General features: G+C 38.0%; 1 long non-coding RNA gene across 3 annotated transcripts; it reads right to left on the reverse strand.

Moving 5' to 3' along the window:
- Positions 1–7,718: 7,718 nt before the first annotated feature.
- Positions 7,719–9,100, reverse strand: LOC139893581 (uncharacterized). 3 transcript variants are annotated; one of them, XR_011774620.1, is made up of 5 exons: positions 8,808–9,100; positions 8,634–8,683; positions 8,376–8,459; positions 8,172–8,299; positions 7,719–7,962 (listed from the first exon to the last, which is right to left on the reverse strand). It is a non-coding gene; the product is annotated as an uncharacterized lncRNA (long non-coding RNA). The 3 variants fall into 3 exon arrangements; XR_011774618.1 differs by having other exon boundaries at positions 8,634–8,705; XR_011774619.1 differs by lacking the exon at positions 8,376–8,459 and having other exon boundaries at positions 8,634–8,705.
- Positions 9,101–9,845: the final 745 nt, after the last annotated feature.

Raw genomic sequence — 9,845 nt, forward strand, 5'->3', positions numbered from 1 at the left:
CAGTGGGTTTCCCATTAACATCTACCACAGGCAACTCAACCCAGTTGCCCTTTGCACCCGACGGACCTTCATTTACCAAAACCTGTTTAACATTTGACTTTGGTTTCCACAGTTTCTTTGGTGACACAGGTTTCCTATAATAGTCTTCCGTTTCAAACGTTTTAGATTCAGAAGACACTGATTTGGAAGAGCTAGACACAGGAGAGACTGATCTCATAGGGTAAAAACGTTTGGGGCTGAGATCATTCCTCCTTCGTGGTGTCTGCCTGTTATACCCACACCAACCCGCCTTGTGTCCTGACAACCCGCAGGTGTAACAATAGACACGTTTATCAGCACAGTAGCTATCATCAGAGTTGACGAAAGCTGGTCCCTTATCCTTAGATCTAAACTCCTGTTTATGTGGAACGGGGGGTTGTCTAACATTAACGTTGGGTCTTGACGGACTAGTGGTCTTTAGGTCAGGTCTCTGGGTCTGTCTACGCGCAGGCGGCACGTATTTCCCGACACTACCACTAATTTCCTCTTCCACTTTGGGTGGAGAAGGAAACGTTGGACCGGAGATGACTTCTTTTTGTTCCGTTTATGCTTAGCCGCCTTTTTCTCTTTGGGTTTCTCAGCATCACTCGCTTTGCGAGCATTTATCGGGTTCTTCAAAATTGTGACCTGTTTGACGGTAGGGGTCGGTTCAGCAATGGGTTTGATAACATTGTCACAATCACTATCAGTTTCAGTAGAGCATTCCTCTACTAACCCTTCTTCCCGCCCAGCAAACTCACCATCTTTTATGATCTTATCATTTACAACTACCTTAGGTGCTACGTCCTCAGCCCTAAGTCCAAACACTTCCTCCTTAGTTCTACTGGTCGAGGTTTTCACATATTCTCCCAAGAGGGGAGGAGCCATATCATTATAGCTAAGACCCCTTTTTCCCGGGTTTTCCTTAGTCTGAGTTTGGTTTAACACGTAGGACATTCTATTCCAGTTGTCATGTAAAGCCTTCTCCTTTTCATACTTAGTTTGGTAGGAGTCTCTCTCAGTCTTAAGGCTTTCTATCTGATTAATGTACATATTAATGGCCTTATTGTTATCTATGATGGTGGCCTTCATTGTACCTACCTGGAATTCTAAGGACTTAATTTTCTTCTCATAGTCCTTCTGCTTGTTCAAGATAAAAACTACCTCGTCATAGTCCTTCTTCTTTTCTCCTAATGTCTTTCTACTCAGGGCAAGGTCTGCTTCTAACTTAGCACAACTATCACAACTAGTAGGACTCTTGCTTAAGGTATCAACAATGGCTTCTAACCTAGTAATTTCTGACTTATGTCTAGCACAATCAGAACAAATAAAAGAAGAAGAATCAGTGTCAGTACATACCTTATCATCATTGGAGACATTAGCCATGAACGCGAAATTCTCGGTCTGCTTCTCCAAGGTTTGATACTCAGACTCGGACTCCAACTCCGATTCTGAACTTGAGTAGTCAGAATCATCTGCAACAACCTTTACTTCAGCCACCTTAGCCTTATCAATTCCTTGAGCAACCTTCTCCTCGGAACATTCACCCGAGCTGTTCTTAGCAAACCAATCACCACTGTTGAAATCTAAACCGAGCGGTTCATCATCTGACTCGTCAGAAGACATCTCATACAAATCTCTCACATTTTTAAACTTTTCAGCCAGATGATCACTAACTTTCTTTCTGAAACAGGACTTAACGATCTCATCACACCGTTTAATACGAGCTTCACACTTACACACATAGCATTTACACTCAGAGGTACCTAAACAACCAGCCTTTTCTCTCTCAACCCTAGCAGCTTCTAACTCAGCCTCAGTCTTGCCAACAAACACTACATTAGCATGTTCTCCGTCCAAACCAATCGACCATTCATAGCCCTCGTCAGAATAGGAATTCGAGTTGAGAGCGGCCTCTGACGATGAATCACTCTGTTTCTCATTAGACTTCCCATTAACCGGAACTATCCTACTCTCATCATCTGCCTTGTGACCAGCGAATGGATTGAAGTGACCAGTCTTAGCAGGCCTGGTACACGTCTTCTTGAAGTGACCCATCTCACCACAATTAAAACAGCGAACTTTAGCTATATCGAATCCAAACTTGGAGCGTTTATTCAACGTCAGATTCTTCTGACCAGTTCTCCTCAGGTAACTTCTTGCTCTCCGCACAACTATACCCATTGCAGCCATGATATCCATTCTCTCCAACTCATCTGGGTCAATCTGCTCCATATCCTCATTGTCTAGATGTTCATTAATCGAACCTCCCAATAACGTCTCGTTGTACGAGTTCACAACCAAAGCAGCCAACTGCATATCCTCCTGAATACCCTCTTTTGACCTCTTACGAATGTTATCAAGCTTCATAACCGGTTCCTGAATTGGAGGTGAACTGTAACTATCGGTATAACCAATTTGAGGTGACTTCGGTGGCAACTTGCTAGATGAGGAATTTGTAGACACATAAGCTGTCTCAATCGGTGCATGTTGCGTTGATGAACTTCCCGAGACATTCTCAGACCCTGCGGCATTACTCAATCTCTTATTCTTAGCCTCTCTCTCAATGTCTTTTTCCATCAGCTTTGAAGTAAATGAAGTCAAGGTAAGCGTTTCTCCTGACGCTTTCCTGGTCTCAATTTGATCAACTATGTAATCCCACTTTTCTGGTAACCCATCTTTCAAATGCTTAATGGACTTAGCATCGGTAACTTCAACTCCATAGCTTTGACACTTACTAACTATCAGTCTATACCTGATTAGAGTCTCACTCAGGCTTTCGTTGGGCTTAGCAGCAAACTGTTTCCATTCTGCCTTCAACGACTTAGCTTTAGCTTTGCGGTAGACATCTGTACCTTCCACAGCGGACACTAGTGCCTGCCAGAGAGAATAAGCCGTCTTATTGCTCTCAAACTGACAGTAGATAGCCTCATCTAGAGCTTGAGATAGATGTGCATACGCTTTGCACTGTAAATCATACGCTTCCCTCTCTTCTGGAGTGAACTCAAACACTTCTTTCTTGACTCCATCAGCACCTACCGGAGCATTATACTCAGTTTCAATGCATTCCCAGAGTCTGGTGTTAACTCCATTCAAGTAATTAATAAATCGAGATTTCCATGTCATAAAGTCATTAAGATTGGACAACCTCGGAGCTCTAGTAGCCGAACCAATCGTTTGTTCGGTCAATAGGAGATTCTGTACCCCTGTGCTAAGTGAAAGGGCATACTCACGACTAACTTGACTACTTGAAGAAGACATATTCGCAAAAATTTCAAGAAAATAAAAGGTTACTGTTCTGGTTCACAATCGGTTCGATGGTCTGACAATCGGTTCGATGGTCTTACAATCGGTTCGATGGTCTCTAACAGTCGAGTCGATGGTGAAATACTTAACACTCGGAAGTATAAAGTCTATCGGGTCGATAGTCAACGAAGATCGGATCGATGGTCTTTGAAGATCGAGTCGATGGTAAAACACTATCGGGTGAGGAGACTATCGGGTCAAATGCTCACTATCGGATCGAAGGGGAGACACTCGGGTCGATGGTCTATGACGATCGGCCCGATGGTAGTTCTTAACAGATGCAGACTCAACTAGGGTTTTTTAAGGCCGTTTCAATGGTAGATCGCTAGAAATCGATAGAACCTTAGATCTAATGTTTAACGAAGGTTGCTAGGCACTAGATTAACACAAACCCACTAACAAAACAAACTTCTAACGTGCAAAAATTGAGATTTTTGACCAAAAACTTGAAAACCTAACAAACCCTAAACCTTTAAAAAACGAATCAAACAGTTTAATCCGGCAACCAACAGCTCTGATACCAATTTGTTGTTGTATTACACGGATCTTGATTAAACACAACGACCTATAGGCGGAAACTATGATCTTTTGATTCGAATACTTGAAATCCTAAGGTTTCGATAACCTAGATGATTAAACCTAGATATTCAATAGCCTAGAACAAGTGTATTCGGTTGTGGGTTGTGAGGGAGTGCTGGAATCGACAGGAACCAAGAAACCAAGTGTAAAATACGTAACCTCAATTAGTTCCCGTCATCTCATATTTATATAAGACCCAGCTACCATCGGCTCGATGGTCTTAACCATCGGTCCGATGGTCTTCTCCCTCGGGCCGAGGGTCCCTGACCCTCGGGCTGTGTTTCGATCGTCCAACCAATTAAACAATCGTTACACTAGACATTCATTCAATAACATAATCATAAACAAATCATAATAAGGCAAACATAATAATGTATCAATGTTCATTACAACTCGATAATAAAAAGAACAATAAGAACTAGGGATTATGCACCAACAGTATCGAGGTTTGTACGAGATCAAGGTGCATGTGATATCACTTTTAAAACAAAGTCACTTGTATAAAATTGATGAAAGTTGTTAAAATTTGTCAGAAAATAATCACCACCTGAACATACATTTTTGTTAGGCTGAACGCTTTCCGGAACTCGATATCTTATTTCATATATTTTTCTCAAAAAATGGTTTGAACCTCAGATGTCAAGCGTCCACCGTTAAGCGTACATAAAACAAGCTCTTGCACAGTGTTTGAACTTTTACTCTTCTGAGATTATAAAAATTGATGCCCAGACTTCAATATATTGGTGATTAATTGGTGACCTCTCCACTGAATATACATTTGTAATTTAAGCATTGACCTTCATTCAAACGCATCACGATGTACGGGCTTTAAAAAATGTATTGAGCTTCGAATATTATCCTACATGAAAACACAACGCTGCCCGAAATATACGCCTTCTAGCACAAAATTTGTCTGATACTCATAATGTCTTCGTACAATTGCAGATGTGAAATCGTTGTAAGTAGCACTCCGGATATATTATTGGAAATCCGTAATACATAACCCGGTTGTTTTTCATTTGGTTTTTCTTACATATACGCCTTCTATAAATGTTTTTCTGAACGGAGGCCGGAAGAAGGTAATAGCCTTTTATGGATAACTCTGCACGGTGGCGTGATCGGACCATTGAGTTGCAATCGTATATGGAAAATGGAGTACGTATCTCACGGATGGCGCCATATGTTAGTACGTATTTTCTACTAGAGAGTAGGTATATACGTACTAGTGCAAAGTAGAATGAACCATGTGAGGAGTAGTTTGCCGATAGACGTTTACTCTCGGGACGAATCCCTGCAGACGCGAATCATGGTCTAAAACCATGGCGTGGCTTAAGTCAATCTTAAAATAGGGCTTACATATGTTCTGCCTGTATCCTGAGTGATAAAATATATTGCTGAGTCATATATGAGAAAATATGATGTGTAGTGTCCCTTAGAGCTGGGCGGCCTTGGAGCTGGGCGGCTGAGGTCATGTGCCATGTAACTGGGAGGATGAGGTTATGTGCCTTGGAGCTGGGCGGCCTTGGAGCTGGGCGGCTGAGGTCATGTGCCATGGAGCTGGGAGGATGAGGTCACGTGCCTTGGAGCTGAGAGGATGAGGTCACGTGCCATGGAGCTGAGAGGGTGAGGTCACGTGCTTTGGAGCTGGGTGGATGGCAGATGGAATCTAGAGAGAGAAAGTGTGTGTGAGAGAGAAAGTGGAGCGTCTGATCTCTCCTCTGATGTCTAAATGAGGTGGGGAACTCCTCTATTTATAGACAAATCTTGGGCTGGTAAGGAAGCTTCATGGGCTACTTCTTGGGCCTGACTAATTCTAAAACCCAGCAACTTACGCGTCTTCACTAATTTGGGTATAACTTTGTCATACGAAGTCGGATTTAAGTGATTCAAAAGTCAAAACGTCCGTATCTCAGAGCTCCACAACTTTTATTTTATGTATGTAGACCATAGGATACACCATTATACTGTAACCATGAGCGTGGGTCTTTTATGCAATAACCCAATTTGCCTCGTGATTTTGTTTATCCATATTCACTTATTGCTATTTGTGATATCTCATCTTATTTTGGTAAGTTGATGTGTTAAAATCTTTAATTTTACAAAAGCATATTTACATGATGATTTTGATCATTATAGAGTGATATAAAGATAAGAAAGAATACTTATGGTATGTATGCCATATTTCAACTTCTATCCCAATTCAAGAAGGCAGTAAAGCTACTCTCTGCCTATATGCATGAAGAAATTATCGTATCGTGAAGGTGGGGATATTCAATCACTAAAATTAGTGTAATATTATAATATAGATTTTTCCAAATCTGTAAATTCACGGGTATTTAAATTAGTCGTATTTCACATAATCGATTCTAGGTGAGTGGTGCGTGTATGCATAGGTTCGACTTCGCTACACTTTTTTTCTTCCCTTATTAATTGTTTCTTCATCTTTTTTGTTATTCCTTATTAATTGTTTCTTAATCCTTCTTTTAATATTAGACTAGTTAAAGACCCGCGATTTCGAGGAATGTTTGAAAGTTGAAATCATTTATTAATATCATATTATATTGTATTTGAAAGGTGTTGAGTTTATACATGCTTCCGTTAACATCAAAACTTGAAAAAGTTCTTGGATCTGAAGCGGATCCAAAATTGGTTAATGAATTCGTTTCATTCAAAACTCCTGTCATGTGTCAATTCACCAACTCATTGCTTCTTTCAATAAAAGTAACTAAATTCAATTATGTGCATCAAATAATTTGTGATGTTTGAAATGATATAGGTGTAGAGACAGAGCTATTTGTTATGAATTATTGTATAATTTTTTATACGACAATAAGCGTCGACAAAACCCAATAGCTCATATTGAATACAATTAACGTGAATCATATATTAGTCACATTCACGCGCCATCGTGACTACTAAGTTAATTGTTCGTGGTAATGTTCAGATGATAAAGTTATTGTGCAAAAGCTAGTAGAAGGTAGAACCAAACACAAACTATAGGTTACATGTACCGGTTACATTACTTTTAAAAACCCATTAAATATTCAACATGATTTAAGCTTAGTTAAATCATACCTTAAAATGATAGTGAAAATACATCACAGATTACAGATTTAATTAGCAAAACCAATGTACAGATTACAGATCTCATATGATAATATTAGGTAACCCTAACCTAAACCTTAAACTCTATAATTTAAGCCATAAAATCTAAACCTTACACCCTAAAATCTAAACCACTACACCTTAAACCCTAAACTCTTTTAAATCCTTTGAATTAAAAACTAAATCTAAACCCTAACCAGAAACCCAAAGCCCCAAAATCTAAACCCTAGAATCTAATCTTAAACCCTAAATCTAAACCCAAAAACCTAAACCTAAACTCTAAATCCTAAACCCTAAATCTAAACCCTAAACCCCAAATCTAAACCCAAAACTCTAAACCTAAACTTTAAACCCTACACCCTAATTCCAAACCCTAAACCCTAAATCCTAAACCCTAAGATAAACCATAAAAACACTAAACCCTAAGCCCTAAAATATAAACCCTAAACCGTAGAATCCAAACTCTAAACCTAAACCCTAAACCCTAAATCTAAACCCAAAACCCTACACCCTAGAATCTAAACCCTAAACTCTAACCTAAACCCTAAACCCTAAATCAAAACCCTAACCTAAACTCTAAATCTAAGCTTAAAACCTTAAACCTAAACTCTAAACCCTAAATCAAAACCATAAACCCTCAAAACTCTAAACCCTAACCCTAAACCCTAAGCCCTAAAATATAAACCTTAAACCCTAGAAACTAAACCATAAACCTGTGTTCACGAACTTCATGACGATATATGATATATCAATGATTTATGATATATAAAGGGAAACATAAATAAGAAATTAAAGTGCGTGAATAGTATTTGTGCCATTGAATGATGAGGAAGAAGAATCAGTTGTGACAATTGCATAGACCTTTTCTATACTGAACGCATATCTTCGTTTTAAACACCTTCTGTCCAGCCATTATCCGATTCGATTCCACAACTATCTATACACTTTTTCTATCTGTATATATACACACAAAGAAGATGAATCAAGTGTGAACGATCAGTCAGTCAACCGCCGATAATCAATTGATGTGAATAGAACGGATTTAAACCTTAAATCAAGATTAACTTAAACATATCTGTGTTCAAAATAAAAAGTTACAGATAAGGGTACTAAACATGGTCAAGAAAGTCAACTCAGCCCAAAAGGATACATTTTTATAGTACCTTGTTGCATTAGTTCAACGCCTCGGCCAAAATTTTTGATTGACGTAGGAAAATGAACTGTCTGTGTTTCAGTCATCAACCAATAAAGGTCGAACCCTGGAAAAAACTCTTATATTTCCTTTCAATACCTGTACCAAAACAGAAGCTCGTTATAGTGACAGTACGTTGAAACATGAATTATGTGAAAACTGCAACGTAACGTACCATATCTCAATATAAAAATACACCAAATGAGTAAACTAATTAAATAGCATGTCAATCACCAGCTCGTGTTTTAACAATACCCAACTGAATATAAGATAATTAAACTAATTAGGTTACTACAATGGAAATTACAAATTAGCTATGAATCCCAAATGTGAATGTAAGAACACTAATTTGTATGACAAATTCCAACAACAAACCTAATTAATTAGATAAACAAAGAGGCAATAACATCAAATTTAAAAAGAAGAGTACTACCTCAAAGATGAGAAGCATCTAACCATGATACTTCCTCAGTAAGTACCCAACTTTATTAACCGCAACCAAAATCTGCATATTAATTTTCAAACAAAAACAAATACAAAAACAAAACAGCACAAGAATAAAAATAAATATGAATGTAATACACCAAAATATGCTGTTGGCACTTACTCATTGGTAGCCCAAGGCTTCATAATATAAATCTTAGGATACTCATCTGGTTCCATTGATAATGCTCTTCCGAACAACTGAAGCTGATTAAACTGCAGAATGACGCAGCAATTATACATGTAATTTATATTTGTGACTTAAAGGACTTCTGCAATCAATCTACCATATAGTTCTCCATTAGGGTTATAATTCATCATTCCGACCTCATCGTTAGTTTCAATCCAATCTGTCGAAGATGGGATAGTAACCAGTAAAAACCAAATCATTTCTTGATTGATCGGCGTGGATGATTTGGATGATTTGGTTGAGAGAGGAAGTTACACCCCTTCTTTGTTATTTTTCTCCCGTGTTTTTTTTTTTTTTAGTTATTAGATTAGATTAGATTAGATTTGAAGAGGGTATTTTAGGATGGGTGTTTAAACAATTGATTTATTAGCTAATATTTTTAGTGGATGATTAAGGACCGTTGGATGAAGGGGTATTATAATGTAATTTTCTAATCTAATGGTAATTAAGGAGGTTTTGAAAACATTTATTAGCTAATCGAGACTGTCTTTTAATATATATATAATATTTCAATACCCGTACCAAAACAGAAGCTCGTTATAGTGACAGTACGTTGAAACATGAATTATGTGAAAACTGCAACGTAACGTACCATGTCTCAATATAAAAACACACCAAATGAGTAAACTAATTAAATAGCATGTCAATCACCAGCTCGTGTTTTAACAATACCCAACTGAATATAAGATAATTAAACTAATTAGGTAACTACAATGGAAATTACAAATAAGCTATGAATCCCAAATGTGAATGTAAGTACACTAATTTGTATGACAAATTCCAACAACAAACCTAATTAATTAGATAAACAAAGAGGCAATAACATCAAATTTAAAAAGAAGAGTACTACCTCAAAGATGAGAAGCATCTAACCATGATACTTCCTCAGTAAGTACCCAACTTTAATTTCGTCATCACTATGATATTGAATTTGAGAAATGCACTCAGAAATCGTGTTTGATAGTTTACCAG

This window comes from Rutidosis leptorrhynchoides, chromosome 2, assembly GCF_046630445.1.
Source record: "Rutidosis leptorrhynchoides isolate AG116_Rl617_1_P2 chromosome 2, CSIRO_AGI_Rlap_v1, whole genome shotgun sequence".
Lineage (NCBI taxonomy): Eukaryota > Viridiplantae > Streptophyta > Magnoliopsida > Asterales > Asteraceae > Rutidosis > Rutidosis leptorrhynchoides.